The sequence below is a fragment of the Rhodnius prolixus genome, unplaced genomic scaffold (genome assembly GCF_049639745.1).
Source record: "Rhodnius prolixus isolate KJV_2025 unplaced genomic scaffold, Rpr scaffold_5, whole genome shotgun sequence".
In the NCBI taxonomy this organism is placed as follows: domain Eukaryota; kingdom Metazoa; phylum Arthropoda; class Insecta; order Hemiptera; family Reduviidae; genus Rhodnius; species Rhodnius prolixus.
The window spans coordinates 6300488-6320520 of record NW_027411624.1 but is presented as its reverse complement, the minus strand read 5'-3'; the positions used below and the strand labels follow the sequence as shown (position 1 = coordinate 6320520).

The 20033-nt window shown below is 39.0% G+C and overlaps 1 protein-coding gene across 1 annotated transcript in view; it reads right to left on the bottom strand.

Annotated features, from left to right (window-relative positions):
• Nucleotides 1-20033, bottom strand: part of LOC141457918 (pyrokinin-1 receptor-like) — a 136203-nt gene that overhangs the window by 48878 nt on the left and 67292 nt on the right. The window lies entirely within an intron of this gene.

Sequence of the window (20033 nt, the reverse complement as noted above, 5' to 3'; positions counted from 1 at the left end):
GTATGCGAACCCTACTTCCTGTTCTCCTTCACTCGGAAGTCAATCCCTCTCCTTTTTTTTAATCAACCAAGTGAAGAGGTGTCAGTTGAAAGAGTACCTATGTTCTGGCTGCGATAAAGGAATGATCGCACGTTTTTTTTTTAATATCAGGAAGAGCTGATTCATTTCCTGTTGACGTCTATCTTCAAGGAGAATATCCTGTTGAGGCTGAAGATTCCAGAGAGAGAGAGAGGGAGGGAGCTAGCATACGAAGTTGTCTTCCTCCTGCTCTTCTTCTATTCACCACCCTACCTATGATCATCCTTCTTTTCCCCCTTTCAAGCATCAGGTCCCGTTGAAGACCCCTAATAGCCCCCAGATAGACCCCTTGAATCTGATAGTCTTGGAAACATCCCTCGATAAAAAATTTGCTGCTAAATGACACATTATAATGTGCACCCAAGAAACGAGATGACCGAAAAATAGAATTCCCTTTAATTCCACTTATCTAGCCAGGTCAGTCTCAAACTAACCCTTTTACTGCACCGGAAATACTGAAGGATTTATTTCCAGCGAGATACCCCCGGACAAATAGACCACACTGCTATGCTTCATATTCCCTTTAATCTCTTTGAAATATCCTCAGGCAATTTAAACGTAGTCCAGAATCATTCCTTATCTGCACTGTATTGTACAGGACAAAACGAACCCTAACTATCCCACTGGAATGTAGTAGTACGAGTATTATAATAAAATTTTCCATTCTCTACGTACTATCAGAAATAGAATTAAAAAAAATAAAATAAATGTCAAAATTTCGAATTTATCTTTTGTTGCTATTTTATGGTAGATTTATATATTTTCAAGCTTACATAAGCAGAATACGACACAAACTTTATAAGCTTTATGATTAATGGTGATATCGCCTAAGAAGTTATAAAAATTTTTAATAATACGTTATTATAAAAATGTCCCTTAAAAACAAATTCTTTTCAAATTATGAATTTAGAGCCATTCCTGTGTTTAGCGCTAATAATAGTATTGAAAGGCGCCACGGTAGCCGAGCGGTTATAGGCTAGACCCGCAATGCTAAGATGTATTGTTGGTTTAGTGGGTTCGACTCCCTCGTCTAGGTCTTGGATTTTATTTATTGGTTAATATGAGAAATTTACAGTAAACTATGTTAGTTAGGCGGCTATATGCTAGACCCGCAAAGCTAAGATGTATTGTTGGTTTAGTGGGTTCGATTCCCTGGTCTAGGTCTTGGATTTTATTTAATGGTTAATATGAGAAATTTACAGTAAACTATGTTAGTTAGGTGGCTATATGCTAGACCCGCAAAGCTAAGATGTATTGTTGGTTTAGTGGGTTCGACTCCCTGGTCTAGGTCTTGGATTTTATTTAATGGTTAATATGAGAAATTTACAGTAAACTATGTTAGTTAGGCGGCTATATGCTAGACCCGCAAAGCTAAGATGTATTGTTGGTTTAGTGGGTTCGACTCCCTGGTCTAGGTTTTGGATTTTATTTAATGGTTAATATGAGAAATTTACAGTAAACTATGTAAGTTAGGTGGCTATATGCTAGACCCGCAAAGCTAAGATGTATTGTTGGTTTAGTGGGTTCGATTCACCCGGTGTAGGTCTTGGATTTTATTTAATGTTTAATATGAGAAATTTATAGTAAAGTATGTTTGCTAGTCGCCTCCGTCCACGACACCTAATGGGTAGTTGGCCGTTTAGCCCCGCCTGAAAAAATAGGCGATTACTTTACTTTAGTAGGATTGAATTTCTAATTGTAGAACTAAATTTTCAAATTTGAAATAAATCGGTAAACGGGAAATACCACTTAATGAACTGATTTTCCGATTTTCTACGAATTTTCTCGAAAATAGTCCTTACGATTTTCAGTTAAATTTGATTGGTTTAATAGCTTAACAACTTTTATTATGAAAAACATACTTCTGGGGGGGAAAAAAGGGTCGAAAAGATTTTCCCACCAATTAAAGGGCCATTTTTCTCTGTAAAATACCCTTGCTATGTCTTCTGTACTGTTTGGAGGGGGGTTGAATGTGTTGCTGAAATTGAATTAGAAGAAACTCCTTCAAGCGGAAGTGCCTCTTTATTCAATCGATTGTTCAATATATCGATAATGGCTCTACATTGCTTCTCAAAACTTCTAAAAACAAATTAATTTGTAACCTTCTTTTCTTTTTTAACTTTTCCAGAATACTTTCGTTTAATGACCATTTTCGGTAAGGAGTTGGATATGATTCCCGGAAAAGTTACAGATTCAGGTTAGGATAGGTTACAAACTAAGTAAAAGAATTCCTCATACGTGTCATGAAATTTTTTTAGTTCGTGAAGATAATTGCAAGAGAAAGTTGAACTTGGAAGGCCATTCAACCTTCTCAGAAAAGCTTCTGCAGTGACAGTGGTGGTGGAGGAGAACATCCCTTTTTTTCCAGGAGCCCGTAAGAGGATCTAACTGGAATGAGCTTAAAGCTACAAGAATCCAGTCTCTCCAGTCCAAAATTCTCCGGAAACTCGCCCGGGCTTATATCAAATTAAACTCTCCACACGTCTTCTTCTTAACTGGCGCTACAACTCGCTTGCGCGAATCTTGGGCCTCCTCTATCAAAGTTTGCCAGTTGTCCCGGTCCAATGCCGGCCACCATCCAGTTTCGGACACCACAAGGAGAGTTCTTGCATCCTTCAAAACACCGTCGCTCCTCCTCGGGATTCATTCTACCTACATGTCCTGCCCAACGAAGGCGTCCAAGCTTCACCACCACTCACCACGTCGACGTTCCTGTACAAACTCCTTAGTTCTGCACTACTTCTCCGTCTCCATGTTTCTTCGCCATCCAAAATGGCTCCATAGATCCTACGAAGAATTTTTCTTTCGAACCTAAGGAGGACAAGCTCGTCATTTTTTGGTGGTGACCCAGCACTCTGAGGCGTACGTTAAGACATGGGTCGGATATGGGTCTTATAAAGCGTTATCTTAGTCGACCTGGAGAGTAACTGACTTTTAAAATAATGTTGCAAACCAAAGTATGTCCTGTTAGCCAGCTGTATTCTTCTATTAAATTCACTGTGCACCTTGTAAACTCTCCACACTAACTTGCAATATTCCCTACATCAAAGATCTGGTCCTTTTACGATTCAAACATCTCCATACTTCACCATCATCTCCCCACACACACAAACTAGCATTACTTTCCTCTGACTGGCTGAAGCGCCATTCGCCATCGAGACACTTCTCCTATGATAGTTGTCAAATTATAGGGAAGACTTATCATTGGCTGGATGCTCCATCATGTCGTACCTCAAAGCAGTATCATCATGTTATACTTCAGGAAAATGTATTCCTCATCTTAGAATATTCCCATTCTTTTATTTGGTGCCAAATCTTGAACATCTGTACTTGGGTGGGGCTTTACACGGGAAGTGATGCATGGTATATTTCTTCATGGTAGATTACTCGTACATCTGCCTACTGGCTCCACTCACTTCTTAGAACTTCCACGGTGAGCTTAGTTCTATTTTTGGAACTTGGGTGCGCGAGTAAAGCTCAGCACATCTGGAAAGCGTTGTAGGCGTAGGCTATTATGGAAAGCTGTACAATTACCTAGGTGTTAGTGGAGAATACGCCCTGCCAAAGAAACTTCTTGGGGTGAGGGAGCTTCCTTCCCCTTATTTTAGAAGGGCAACAGAGGGGGGGAGAGTGCGTTACCTCCAGAAGAGAAACAGCTGATCGTTCGAAACAGAATTCCTATTACCATTACAAGCAATTCCCTTAAGATGGCTGATATTTACCGCCTTACATTCTCAATCACAATATTACTTTCGCAAGATGATTTAGTAATGTACTAAGATGCTGTTGCCTCTACAACACATTCTAATGTAAGGGATAACCTTACAATATTCCCTATATATTTCATTGTTATGATAAAGTCAGAAAATAAGAAAACGAGAAATATAAAATATTCAATACCCTGGCCTTAATATGGAAAAAACATGGAGAAAAGATAAAATTAGCTTTCCCATTTCTAGAGGTCGTAGTATTGATTTTTTTCCATGTGTAAAATCTTTTAAGCTCCTTATAGTGAACTAATTACAATTTTAAAATTTAAAAGAAAAGCAAATAATACCTATTTAGCTGTAGGTTGAATTTTTTTAAAAGTCAATTATACTGTGAAAATTGGGCTGTCACTTGAATTCAACAAAAAAATATTCCATTTACACCATTTACACATACAGCATCCGTTTGAATCTAATAAGAATCTGGTGTATAATCACACGACGTTTTCTTGTCCTTCAATATGTCAAGAAATAATAGGTACTACAAAAATAAAATGTAAATTAAGGAAAACACGATTTCACAACGTCAGACAAAATAACTGGGACCAAAATTAATGAATTTAGGAAGATGTTAGGGAGGACAGCATCTGTCCTAGATCCATTTCAGGAGTTCCTCAGATCGAGGACTGAATGGAAGGTGAACTGGACAGAACAGTGCCGGAAGGAAGTCATGTGGTTCACGGATGGCCCCAAGATGGCCTGCGGGACCGGAGCTGGAGTGTATGGGGTTAAACCTGAGATAGTTCTTGAAAGATATGCCACCGTCTTTCAGGCCGAGGTCTTTGCCATTAAAACTTGCGCTGGATCCTAGAAATAGGGAGATTTGCACTTTTTTCGGATAGCCAAGCGGCACTGAAGGCCCTTTTTTCTTTTCTTCAGAGCTACCTCTTCCCTGGTTTTTGGGAATGTAAAAAGGCCTTGGAATAATGTTTGGCTGGAATGGGTCCGCTGGATCATGTGGGGTATTAAAGGGAATGAAACTAAGCTGATTAACTGGCCAGAAATGGAGCTAGTACTCCATTCATTGGCCCGGAACCAATCCTGGGGATCACTAAGGGTGTGCAGTTCGTGCGGCTCTCAGGAGATTGGATCTGGAGAGAGAACATGCAAAAAAAACTGGGTGAAGTTCCCTGGAGTCAAACACGGCAAGAGTGTAAACAAAGACCAAACCTTTTTAGAAGGGGAGGTTTCATGTACTAGACTTAAAGGGGAAGGCACAATAAGCCTCTGCGGTTCCGTGGGGCATGGGTCCTGTCCTCTTTCTAAACTAATTTAAAAAGATCGTAGCGAATCGAGCAAAGGTTTTGGGTTGTGGTTTTGAGCGATAAACCTGCTGGAATGTCTTTTTTCTCCCGAAAGCCTCTGACATCAGTTTCTTGTTCAGCTCCAAGGGTCGTCTGCGGGTGCTATGGTTACCGTTCAGCTGTGTTATTAAATCTTGGCAAGAGGAGGAAACTGGATTATTCTGTGGGCAAAAACCCTTTCATTCACCGCAGCAAATTATCGAGAACCTTGATACTACCAACTTGGAATCGTTAGTTAATCGATATTACACAGAACCGCACAATATGCTGGACTTCAAGCCACCTTAAGTGGAAATAGAAAAGATTGCGTAAAAATCAGTTAACTTAAAATAAATCATGGTGGCCTACATTTTACATTGACGCTGAAAATACGCGCAGTACATTCGATTAAGCGCGTATAATAAAGCCTATAGAAAGTGCCACCACACTGCTTTAGTCAAACCAAGTACTTACTGGGAGGAGGGTACTAAAAACAACGGCTAACATAAAGTGTTTACAGGGCACTAAAACCAGGCCTTTAGGTACAAAACATTACCTAATAACAGCTGACCGATACAACTTCCGTTTTGCCTTGATTATACACACACAAAAGAAACGATTTTATAGCATATTCTACGCAAAAACCCCTAACAAAGTGACCACTTCACAACAACAACAGCAGTCTCCAGTGATTTTTAATGAGGCATCTTTTATTAAACTCTCCGGATAGCTTAATAGTTTTATCAGGTTTCACTTCCTGCAATTTAGTTCCGTTTAATACGTACTAAAAAAAAAAGAAGAGCTTAGAGGTTAGCTTACTGAATTCCCATGCGGAGATCCCTGCTTTTTAAATAAGGCCTGGAGCAATAGAATGTGGTAGAAAAGAAAATGAAATTGTAGATAAACTTGCAAAGGAAGCCCATCAATAGTGGGGAAATGGCCAGTTATAAATTACCACACACCGATATCAAGTGTATAATTGCAAAAGCAGCACTACCAAAATGGCCAGACAGATTACAGTAATGGTAATAAAGGGAGATTCTATAAAACTATAGCAGATCAGTTACCTAGACAACCATGGTTTAAAGGAACTGTCACTGAATAAATGGGTTGTTATGACAATAAGCAGGCTGAGAGAAAACCAAGCGGTGTGCGGATCGTATCTTCACAGGATCAACAAAAAGGTCCACTGTCCTCTTTGCGTAGATTGCAATATCTGCAATATTGATATGTCCACGTTATGTAGTAGAAAGGAAACGAATGTTTCGACGACATATACAGATATTTAGATGCACCATTTCGCTACGAAGACATACATAGTATTCTCCACCAACATCTATGTGCTTAAGTCTATAGCAGAGCTAGCAATGAAATACGAATGTATTTAAAAGTTATAGCCGATTAGAATGAATGCAAGAAAATGATTAGAGAAGGAGTACGGTGATTTTAATTTCGGTTAAGCTATAAGGATGGCAGGAATATAGAGTACTGATCCATCCATTAGTTGTAAGTTTGTATGTAAATAGTTGTACGTATATAGTAGAGAGATGAATGTGTGAAGCGAATGTATTTATAAGTAAGAATGGAGAGTGAGCGATATTCTAGTGATAAGCACCTTGACGATTCTGGCTGTATGGCGGAAGCCAATGCCAAAAAAAAGGCAAAAAAAATAGAATGTCATGTGAATATTTAAAACCAGATTTTCATTAATCGAATTATAATATATCGATATTATTAAATATATCGTATATTATTAAAACCTTCCTGTAGGACAGTTGTATAAGGGTTGGTCGTCAAAAACTGCACGAAAAAGTGTAACGTTGAAAAACACAAAACTTAGACAATTTTTTTCTCTTTTTCTATGAAAGATAAAATTCCTAAATTTTCTTTATAATGTAGGGCGAATCCTCCTTTATTAGTTGTAATAGATTTTTCTAAAATAGTTTTCAATCAGAAATTGCCTAGAGAAGCGAAAGATGGCTCTGAAAAACTGGTCGGAGAGGAACACAGCAGACAGCCACTCAACAGGCATTACAGCAAATTAGGTAATTTATATTTAAAGACAGAAAACATTGCTATACTTTGCTATTCCCACTTTATGTTCCCTTTTATCCCATCAGTTTAATTTGCAACTTTTATTTCAAGAAGGAGCAAAAAATAAAAAATGGGCGATTTAATTAAGTCAGTCTGACTTCGACAAGGATTATGCGATTTCCTGTCTGATAATAAAACGTTCATCGACCTCCTCCCAATAACTGAAGCAAATTCTGATCAAGTAGATTAAACCTCCAAACTTCTTAAATTCAAGAAAATTGACACTTTGATTGATCATTCTGCATATTCTAGTTCGAGTTGGTTTCAATTCGAGTTTTATGTTTATGCAAATTTCATTGGTTAAAAAAGTGCGGATGTAAACAGACTCGGCACTTTATTTTTATTTTTTTGCAGACTCCCAAGTTGGATTAACATTATCCAGATCTGGTTATATACTGATTTACTGGTTTAAACCGCGGAGATCTCCGGTTCGAATCCGGCTGCTAGATCTTACATTATTCTCTTCCTAGCAACTTCTTACAGCACACTGGCCAGGTGATGGTACAGCGTTGTCTGTAACGACAGAACACTGCCCAGAGGCTGGCACTTCAGTGCAAAGTTTTAGCGTCTACCTACCGCCCTCTTGGCACTGCGGCCCCTTAAAGGCCACGCGGCCTTCATGAGCTTACTGAACTCTTCCTATTTCCTAGGCATGTTTTCTTCATCTGTCCTCTCCCTGCCATTCCCTTCAATATTCCTTCCACATGCCAAGGATACCAATTCTGGTTCAATAAATATTTCAGCATTCTTTCTTATCCTCCACAGTGCAACTTCCTTTACCATAACTTTATATCGGAAGTGCCCAGGTTCCAACAACCATAGGTCTTACGATTATTTAATAAATAAGGACCCTTCGCTCGGTTCGTCAAGACTCTCAACTTCAGCTGTTCTTGAAGTGCGGAAGACCTTCAGGCCTTAATCTCTGATTTCCTTTTACAGAAGCTCCTAAAATATTTGAACTCATCGGCTGTCTCAAATTTCATTGATTCCAAATAATAAAAGACTTTTTAAAAAGCCTTGATCAATTTCCCAGTTTAAAGAAAATTCCCAAAACTACCGGTATTATCACATTACGCGGTAAATTTTTCCCGGATTCTTCAGGTCCTTATTCGAAAATATGTTCTAAATTTTCTCTTAATGTATGTATGTATGTATTTTATTGTTTATAAACACAAAGTTATAACAGTGAGTTTGCTTACAGATTTAAAATAAATTTTCTTAACTTAAATGATTTTTTTAAGAAAAAATATAAATCATTAATTTTGCGCTCATCCTCTATTACAAGCAACCGTTCAATACTTCCCAATTTGGTGTCGTTCACAGATAAATATTTACTGATATGATCATTTCTAAACATTGAGAATAAAGGGCACTCCAGTATAAAATGTATAATGTCATTTGTCTGATTCAAATCGCATAAATTACAAGGCTCTTCGCTATTGAATTTAAGGGCATCATTATTAATACTAATCTTGGAGATTTTCTTACTAGCCAGTCGCAGCTGAGCTAATAATCTTATTTTATTTATGTGTACATTGAATTCTAAATATTTCTCCGGCAGACCTAAACTGCTTACATTTCTATAGTATAGGTTAAAATTGGAATTAATGACTTTTTGTACGTCCATACTTATTAAATGATTTTTTAACTTTTCTACAGAGCTCTTTCTATTTTTTATTATTAATTCTAAATTTTGACTCGTCCAAACATCTTTGGCTCCTATTGCACAGAGAAACTTCCTAAGTTCACGAGCCCAATTAAACGGCATTGCAAGAGTATCGACTGTCTCTACTAATCTTAGATAGCATAATTTTTGCCCCGCAAGGGGTAGCTGTTGCATGCAGTTACTTGGGGAGTTGCGCCCCCACGGGTTACCACAGTACAGTACACCATGCACTCTCACCATAACAATACACTTACATTTACATAAAACTCACACAAGGTCATAATCAGTACACACCCTGTGGAGGGTCGGGGTAGAATAGCCCTCCGGTATTCTCTGCCTGTCGTAAGAGGCGACTAAAAGAGACGAGGGATTTTGGGTATGACTATCGCATGTTTATGGCTAACTCGTTGATTGTAGATCTGTACTTGCTTAAATAGGGCTGGCGCTGCGGCGTGCACCTCCGAGAACTTGTGTTTCGGAGGAAAGCGTCCGTAGGTCCCCATGCGATGGCAAGCGATACATGCAGGTGCCCGTGTTGTTAAAGGCACGGGAGCCCCGAGACTTATGTGGTAGGGGCCTGGGACCACACGGGAGTTGAGTATTTCCTCCCACTGTTGGTGTATTCCGGCTCGGTGAGGGAACTCGCCGACCTCTAGGGTTGATAGCTCTAGGGAGAGGGTATACCCTGGCGGATAGCCTGCATGTATTTGGGATAAATAAAATTATGAGTTCTAATAAATCTTTAAAAAAGGAGTTGTTGGCGGAAGGTTTGAGTATTGAGGAAAGTGGTAAGTCTGGAACAGGCAGGGCTAACGTCCCTGGTAGTGAAGTGATTGGGGAGTGGGTAACTCCAAGGAAAGGCAGTAAGAGGTTGAGAGGTTCTCGTAGTTCCCCTCAATTGGGAGAGGATCCACTAAATAAGCCAAGCATGCTGAAGTTAGTTTCTGAATCAATTGGTATTCAGAGAGAGCTAGTGAATTTCTTCAGCCAATCGGGCAAAAAGGCAGGATCAGTAGTGACAGATTTTGTGTTGACAAAGGTTGGATCGCTGGTTGAACTGGTAAAAGATTCTGTTGGTGCATTCTTAAAATTAGAGGCAGATATTACAGCGGTAAAAAACACAGAATTTCGGATTGAATCAATGGAAAAGGTTGTTATCGACATTAAGGAACAGTTAATAAATGAGCAACGACTGAGAGCAGAAGAGGCAGCATCAACAAGAGAGGCAATCTCTTTATTGGCTAGAGGCTTTCAGGACACAGGGATCATCAAGAAGTCGTATGCAGAGGCAGCGGGTACTTTAGATGTACCAAAAATCAGTGTGGGTAAGCGAGTTGTTCGACCGGTGAAAACTGTGGCTGTTGTACGGCCACCAGCTGGAGTCGAAAATACAAAAGAAGAGCTGGTGAAGCTAATTAAGCCAAAGGATGAGAAGCTTCATATAAATAACATCCGCAAATCTGCGGGCGGAGGGATTGTGGTTGAGGCGGCTACCCAGGATGATGTTAAACGCTTGGTAGAAAGTAAAATCTTGAAGGAAAAAGGTTTCAAAGTAGACGTTCCGGGACGGCGTGAACCTAGGGTAGTAATTTACGACGTTGACAGGACTTTATCTGAGGAGAATGTGGTGGAAGCGGTCCTAGAGCAAAATGAGGAATTGAAGAGTGTAGAAAATTTCAGAGACAACTTTCGTTTGAAATTTCGTGTGGGTCCTCGCAGGGATGATCTCGTAAATTGGGTAGCGGAGGTTTCTCCTGATGTTAGAAAGATTCTACGGCAAAAAGAAAGGCTTTATATTGAGTGGCGTTCGTGCCGAATACAGGATTTTGTAGGGGTTCGTAGATGCTTCAAGTGTCAGATGTATGGACACATTGCGACTGCTTGTAAGCAATCCATTATAGCCTGCGGGCATTGTGCGATGGAAGGCCATGAGGCTAAAGATTGTAAGAGTTTAGAAAGTGCTCCAGCGTGCATTCTATGTAAAAGGGCTAAGAAACCTTATAATCACAGTATTACGAGTAGAGACTGCTCTGCATATCAAGGTGCCGTGGAACGACAAATAAACAGGATTGACTATGGGGTTACGGGGTAGATTACGGGTAGTTCAGATCAATTGTCAGAAATCGGCCTCTGTCAGTCAACAGTTGTATCAAAAGGTGAGAGAAGCTGCGATTGATGTATTCTTAATGCAGGAACCTTACACGGTAGGTGGCCGCGTTGCTGGATTTGGGCCGCCTTTTAGAATATTGGCCGGACCGGGCACAGATACTCCTTGGTCCGCAATTGTAATATGCAATCCTGAACTGGGTGTTCTGCAGCTTCCTCAGTTTTCTGACCAGTACATGGTGTGTGCGCAGATACATGGAGATTTCGGGAATCTGTATGTAATTACGTTGTACTGCCGTTACAGTATATCAAATGAAAGTTTTCTTTATCGCCTTGACCAGGTATTAAGAGCATTACGGGGTAAACCTGTTTTAATTGGAACAGATGCTAACGCACGTTCTCCGCTTTGGTTCAGCGATGAATCGGATGATCCTGGTCAGCGACTTGAGGATTTTATTTTTGAACATAGGCTGCAGGTTATCAATGAGGTTTCGCCATATTATACTTTTTCTTCTCATGCTGGAGAGTCTAATATCGACGTTACGGTTGTTTCCTCCGCAGCAATACGGTTAAATTGGTCTTGGCATATTCAGCCTGAATGGTGTTTTAGTGATCACAGATGCATTGTCCTGGATGCGAATGATTATGATAAGAGTAGAAGACTAGCAGGCTTGGATCATTTTCTTATTAAAAAAGCGAACTGGGAAGTATTTGATGCACGCATTAAAGAAGCATTCAAAAAAGAAAAACTCCCAGAATCCTTGACTTTGTCAGCGGAAGAAAAGGCGAGACGTATTACTGAAGTGATTAGTATGGCTGCTTCATGTTCAATCCCATTAAGACGGAAGTTAGTAGGAGGGGTGCCATGGTGGTCGGCAGAATTAAATAAACTACGTAGAGAGGCCAATAAAGCTCGCAAGAAGTTTCAAAGGGTGAGGCGCCGTGATAATGATAGTAGAATATCTCAAATCGCTTGGAATGACTTCCGAGTTAAGAGGAATGTTTATACGTCGGCGATTAAACAAGCAAAGGAGAGGAGCTGGCGGGACTTAGTCAAGTTAGAAGGAAACAGCTCTCCTTGGGGTCTGGTTCACAAGCTAGTTGTCAAAGTACCTCAAGAAACAATACTGTCCTCAATTAAAGTAAATGACGAACGTATGACCGTGAGTTGGGAGGAATCAGTGGAAAAATTATTGGCAACCTTGGTGCCAGATGATATCGAAGATACTGCTGCTCAATCTGTGATAAGGCGGTTAAATAATGAATATGCTAATGATATTAACCAAGAAGATTTCTCCGAGCTGGATGTGGAGGCAGCGTTAGCTCGCCAAAGATGCCGAGCTGCCCCTGGTATGGATAGGATTACTATGGACATGATTAGGAGAATATGGTCACTGTGTCCTGTCGTTCTGATGAGTACCTATAACAGTTGTCTTAAGGAAGGTCATTTTCCGGAGTGCTGGAAGTCGGGGGAACTACGATTATTATTGAAAGGCCGAGATAAACCAATAGATGATCCGAAATCTTACCGCCCAATTTGTTTACTATCTGTGTTAGGGAAGCTATTGGAACGTCTGTACCTCGGGAAATTGACTAATCTATATGAGAGAAAAGGATTATCACAGGAGACCCAATATGGATTTAAGTTGGGAAGGTGTACGGAGGATGCAATACACTCACTGATTAGTTCTCTTGATAGTGACTTAAAGTATGTCGCCGGAATTTTCGTTGATATCGCAGGCGCGTTTGACAATCTTTGGTGGGAAAGTATTCTCGAGCGCCTCAGATTGATGTCTTGCCCTATGAATTTATTTAGGTTAGTACAGTCATTTTTGAAGGAGAGAACAGTGCTTGTTAGGTCTAGCTTCAAAGAGGTGTCAAAGATATTAACTCGTGGTTGTCCGCAAGGCTCAATTTCAGGTCCTGTGTTCTGGAATTTTGTTTTGGATGGCTTACTCGCCTTTGAAATCCCCGGTACAGTAAGGAAAATTGCTTACGCCGATGACCTAGTGTTGGTGATAGGTGGGAACAGTCGGACTCAATTGGAATCGAATGCTTCTATCGCAATGACGATGTTGTCCGCGTGGTGCTCAGCTAATAAATTGCAAATTTCTCATGATAAAACAGCAGCAGTTTTATTCAAAGGCAAGCTAGCCCTAACTAGACAGCCGGTTGTTCGCTTTAGTGGTCGTCGGTTGAAATGGGTCCGGCAGGTCAGATACTTGGGTATTACGCTAGATAGTAGCCTAAGTTTTGTCCCCCACATAAAGGATATAAGAAGGAAATCTAAAAACTTAATCGGCCAACTTAGACGGGTTACGAGGAAAGATTGGGGATTAAAGAAAAAAACAGTTAAAATAATGTATAGAAGCATCTTACTATCGCAGGTATTATACTGCTGCTCTGTTTGGGCGCATAAGGTTAGCAGCTCGGTTTTTAGGACTCATACCATGGCAATACAGAGAGCCATGCTGTTGTTGATGGGTAATTTTAGCCGTACGACATCAACTGAGGCTCTACAGGTTTTGACGGGATGTCTTCCACTTGACCTGGAAGTAGTGAGATCGGCCCTATTATACTTTTTAAGGAGAGGGAAAACAGTGAGTCTGGGGGGACATTCGTTGGAACCATTACCAGAAGGAGAAATAGGAAATGATTTCAGAATCTGGCTCCTGAATGAAAAAAAGAAACAACTGGATCAGGATCTGTTACTGCAATGGAAATCTCGCTGGTCTTACTCTCAAAAGGGGAGGACCACCTACAGGTTTTTGCCGGACGCGACAATGGGTAGAAGAATAGTCCCCACAGATTTTTCTTACGCGGTCTCCAGGCTAGTGACAGGCCATGGGCAAATTAAGGGAAAGTGGTATCAGATGGGTTTGGTAAGTGATGGTTGCTGTCGTTGCGGTGAATTAGAGACCGCCGAACATATTATTTTTGAGTGCATCTGTTATGAGGATCTCAGGGCAAAATTATGGAGTGCAATAGGCTATCATGTTTGCATTGATAATGATACACTAACCCTGTTGCTGGAAAATATTAGTGCATATGATGCCTTTAAACAGTTTGCAGAAGAGGCTCTAAGACGCGGTACACTGTGGGGTGATTTTCGAGGGTAGGCGGAGTGAAAGTGGGAATATTAGTAGTAATTTATTGGATGACTGTGGATTGAATGACATAGATTGGGTAGTTGTCGAGTTTTTAGCGGGCCTCTCAGGAATATCGAGTACTGAGAGGTCAATTAGGATAGGAATTTTGTCTGCATGCGTGAAGTATGAATGTATTTATTGTTTGAATGAGTATGAATGCGATGCAGTTTGTAAGGTTGTTGGCTTGTTCTGCAAAGGTAGCATAGATTCTTTATAATTTAGGAAGGGTTCTTTGTTGTGCCCTTCCCTCATATATTCTTGCTTGGGAACTATTCTTGTTTCGGGATCATTGGGGAGGAGTGTAATCATTGGGCTGTTATGAGCGAGAGCTCGGGAACGGCCCATCCGGTGTGTGTAAAAAAAAAAAAAAAAAAAAAAAAAAAAATAGCATAATTTTTGCAACTGCCAATCAGCCATACTTAGCAGTTTAATCCACCAACCATACATTCTATTGAAAATTTTGCACAAAACATGAGTGCGGTTGGCTTCCAAGCGAACATAAGCATTAGGAGTATTGGGTGGTAATTGCAGTAGTAGTTTGAAAAACCTCAATTGACCGATCTCAATTAGATCTGGATACTGACAACCCCAAATTTCGGACATGTACAAAAGAATACTCTCCGACATCGCGTCAAATAAATAGCACTTAGTGTTCCATGCGTCCGATTTGCTTTTTCTAAGTAACTGCATAACTGATGCGTTGGCAATAGCATTTTTAGCAACGAAAGCCAAACTAGCCTGCCTAAAACTAGGGTATGAAGATATGGTGACCCCCAGATAGTTAAAACAGCTGCAGCGCTGGACAATCGTGTTCTCAAAGTAAAAATCCTTGATCTTTCTAGTTCGACCACCTTTATGACAAACCAAAATAAGTGTCTTTTTTGTATTTAATGTTAAACCATTTAATTTACAATATTCTGCCAGTATATTTAATTTACGCTGCGTATCATGCCAAGAGTGACACAGAATAGTCATGTCATCGGCGTAAAGCAGAAAACTGAGATCTCTGCCACCCTTAATATTAATTCCGGCAATGTTTCGATCATCAAAAAAGGCCACCACATCTGAGACATACAGGGAAAATAGCAAAGAGGACAACACTTCTCCCTGAAGAACGCCCTCTGAGACGGGTATACAATTTGAGTCAGCGGTTCCCTCTACAATTTTAAAAGCAGCATTATTATAAAGATTCATTATAAGTCTTAAACATTTGCCGCTTATTCCAAGATTATACAATTTATGCCACAGTCTTAAGTGAGGTACCGAGTCAAAAGCTCTTTGAAAGTCTAGGAAAATCAAGAATACTTTTCTTTTTTTCAGTCTAAGGTGGACATTAATAGCAGTAGAAAGCACAAAAATGTTGTCCCTGCACCCTCGGTTTTTTCTAAACCCCATCTGTTCTTCTGGTATCAAATCCCTGGATTCCACCCAGTCAGACAACCTTCTATAAATAATCGAGGTAAATAACTTTGTGATAGAATTAAACACTGCAATCCCCCTATAATTATATGGGTTTGACGTATCCCCTTTTTTAATTTTCTCTTAATTTTCGTAATTACAAATTTTCCTATAAATCGTGAAAAATCAGTAAGAGAAAAGTCGTGTATGGGTTACCACTAGATTTTTTCCTTTTTAAGTATAACATCGAAGGGGATCGACTAAGCGTTCCAACTCACTACGCCTCCCAGACATTACAGACAAAAAAAATACTTCGAAAACTTCTTAACGCTCCGTTCTATGTAACTAACCTCACTGTCCATAATGACCTCAAAATCCCTTTTCCATTACAGATCTTGCTAACACTCGTTTCTTCAAATTTCATTCCACTCTATAGCAGCTCAGTCTAACCCTCTCATAGAACACCTATCTTCCTCCACACTACCAGAGGTAAACCTCTAAGGAGATTGAAGAGAAGATGGCCCTCGTGATCTACTCTTATCGTGAGAGCAAAGCCCGTTACTGGAGTGGCACCACTGGGTGCCTTCTCCACTCATTATTTCCTTTGATTTCCTTTTTTCTTTTACCACATTTGCTTGTTGCAACAACTGTTGCAGTGGTAAATTCCAATAAAAGATTTAAAAAAAGTATAAAACACGAGGTCTCAGCATCCAATAATGAAAGTTCCAACGGAAATTCACTCGACAACTATCAATGTCAACACACACACACAAAAAAAAATCTACTTTCAAAGTAGAGGAAATAAAAATTTACTCATGGTTTTTCCACTTTTCCATGGAGCTCGAGGGACGATCAATGACGTTAATTGGGGAATGGACAATTTTCCGTCGTTGACAGTTTGAAAGGCATTTTTTTCCTCTCGCTCTTTCCTCTGGAAACAAAGTTTCCTTCTTTTACTTTTTTTGTGACTTTTCTTTTAGATGCGCCATTATTGGGAAAACTTGAAACTAATAATCATTATGATTTCAATAACAAGTTTTCCAAAACTTCCAGAAAATTTTGTTCTCCTTTTCTTACTATTGGTGAATTATTTTTAGATTTGTAAACTAGATTTTCTTTTTTTTTTCTTTCTCATTCACTATCGGAAACTGTGTTAGTTACCACAGCGTAGTTTTTCTACTCCATGGCAACCACGCCAACGTAATACTTTCACTAAAAATTTAGTGAAGAAAAACATAAGACCGGGAAGTGTGCATCTCTAGAACAATTTATTTTGAGCATCTCTCTTCTTTGTCTAAATTAAATAGAAAGACCTTTCGCTTAATTTTGGAATTCTTTGCATAAAGGATCTAAGAAGACTGCGCTTCCCCAAAAGAAGTCCTACTTTAGAATCAGTCACCATATTTCAACTTCCGTCAGTAAGGAGGTGGTACATCATCCACAAGGGCGTATATATTAATTAGTGAGTTGCTCGTGAATGTAAAGTTAATTGGTGTAAATATAAATAGCTAAATGTTGGAATAGAAGCTCCTAATCATCAATTCTACTCTTGGCATTGGATGGAGGCTATATTGATTAATCTAATTAGTAGTAACAACGGAAATACAATTTTACGCGAGTTATATATCTTGTACCGTTAGGGGCTTTTTTAAAAAGAATAATTTTTATTTAAAATACAAGTTCTTTATTACAATATTAACTGATATATATAAAATAACGGTTACAAAGATATCAAGGGAAGGGAACTTCACTACTGATAGGTTGAACGGAACTTGGACAGAGTCTGGGCAGAACTTAGCTCGGGCAGCGGTTGGACAGAACTGGCTGGCCTGGCCTGGGTGAAGTATTTATATGTTTGAAGACTGCTGTTATCAGAGGAAATATATTTATGCTGAGTATCGAGGTTTCCTGTATATAACGTAAGTACCACAAATATATGATAGCTTTGCGGGGCCTCGCCTGTAACCGCTCGAATATCTTTAGTGTCTTAAATAAATGTATTATACTCGTATATGTCAAAACCGGTGGTCCTTATGAACTCCGTAACTCCGCCAAAAATGAAGTTACAGCATCGGGGGTGGAAAATTTGAAAACTAGACCAAAAAAAAAAAAAAATATAGCTTACTTCGTGGATTTTTTCGAAATTCCGCTTTCCTAAAAAGTTATTAGCGATTGGAGCGTTTTAAATGGATCACCCTGTATATGAGGAATAATTAAATGTATTGTTTCAGAGGAACATTAGGTTAAAAGTCCGTTTATAAATTAAAAACGACAACGTTCATCTTCAGGGCTTAGATTTGTGATTAATATCTATAAGTACATATTTTAGATTTTTTTTTTTTTTGGCGCATCAACAGCTGAGGTCATTAGCGCCCGGAGCTTTTTCCAGTGCACTGCCAGCCTCCGGACAGTGTTCTCTCGTTACAGACAACACTATCCATCACCGGACAGTGAGCTGTAAGAAGCTCCTAGGAAGAGAAAATCTAAGGGTCAGCTGCTGGATTCGAACCCGGGACCTCCGCGTGGGAGTCCAGTATGCTAACCTCATAGCTAATCCCTTCCCTTTATTTTAGATATTAATCACAAATCTAAGACTCTAGGTTACATTTCAGAAGATAAAGTCGAAGAGTGTCTTTTAGGCTTTATTAAAATGTCTATCCAAATAATATTTCCAGTTTTTCAGAACAAAGAAGAAGAAGAGCAAAAATTAAAAATGCAAAGGAAGGAAATAAAAAAGAGGGAACAAAATTGAATATGGAATTAGTGCAGCTATTAAATATTCAAATCACGTCTAATATTTTCAGTTTCCATACGATTACCATCTCTTGGTTTCACATCAAAATTGAATAAAAGCACGTGTAGGTGGGACTGACAGACATAAACCTTCTAACCACTGGGGAAGAGGGAAGAATATGGAGCTAACTCCAGGTCCAGTCCAGCCTCCAGCACCTTAAACCTCATCTTTGTCATATTTACCAGTTTGGGATACATAAATTTCTATATTTACTGGAATGTTGAAGTCATAAAACGGATGTTCACCTTCGACCTTCATATCATTGCCCTACTGTTCTTAGTTTTCCAAGTCAAGTTCATCACGTTTCTTGTACGTCATTCTTAATTGTTTATAAAATGAAATTATTATGGTTGATTTCATCTGTTTTGTTGCACACATCATTAGAGGTGATTAATAAGAGAATTTCGAGTTTTCGCAAGTGCTGTATAGTGGATCTCAACACTAAACATCAACTCAACAGTCCTGATGATGTATGAAAATTCGAAACTACTCGAGAATATAAAAAAATTAACTAAATTCCACCCAGCACAGGAGATACACCAACCTTTAAGGTTAACAATGCCAAACAGATGACCTAATCTCTTCATCAAAAGCTCGGCCACACAAAAATTAAAATAATAATAATTATGACTGAAATTCACAATAATCTTGCTTCCCTAATTATTTTTGGCGAGCTAGGGTCAATGAATGAAATGTGGGAAGAGAAATTTACTCATCATTACAGGAGAAACTAATTAAGGAGTGAGGCAACATTGTGGTCATTTCTAATTAACTATACCTGTATGCAATATTACCCTTCTAAGGAAAAGCCTCAAAAATGGCTTCCCTAAATAGCCCTTTAATTAAAAGCTCTAGACCAGGCATATTGGGGTAGAATAAGCGGCTGATGTGCTTAGTAGAAAGTTAAGTCTAATTAAATATAGTAAGGGTAACTAGAAAACCACTTGATTTCACTACTTTAAAACAACTTGATTTCTTTTAAGCATTCTATTGGTTCTCTGTTTTGCTTCTTTATTTTATTTTAGCTAAAATTCCTTAATTATTCCACCGGAAGTGATGCTTAACTGAATATATTTGTCATTATCTTGCACTACACTTGCTGAGTCAGCTGACGTAGTGCGAGACGGAAGTCGAAATCTCTACACCTCTAAGCTACCTCTGATGAAATACCGGAACCAGTCAGCAATACAATAAGCATGCGTGCTTCCTAAGAGTTTATTTATACTCATAAACCTACATCTTTTATTTCAAAAAATACTTCTTGAAAAATTCTTTTCATTGAGATTATTGGGGAAAAAGCGTTAGGATGGTTTTTCCTAGCCCAGTTTATCATATTACCGTAATGTACAGTTTTTCATTCTGGAAAATGAGGGAAGTTAGACTTTGGAAATAGTTTTCATAGCGGCTTTTTCTTCCACACGTAATTATTAGATATCGTGAAAATTCTCACCATATATGTATATGTTAAGACCAGATTACATAAACGTACATTGTAAAGAAGATCAATCACGTAACTGGTCTAGTTTAATTTACCAAATTAGGAAAATTAGTTCATCTAGATTACTTTGAGAATCTTCTAATCGTTTGTGTGTTGTTTTTTTAGGTCAATTTAAGCAATTATCAAAAGATGGACTTCGAAGGGTCAACAGCATCCTATTTTTGAAACATGCAGGTTTAATATTAAATTCAGACTGTTAG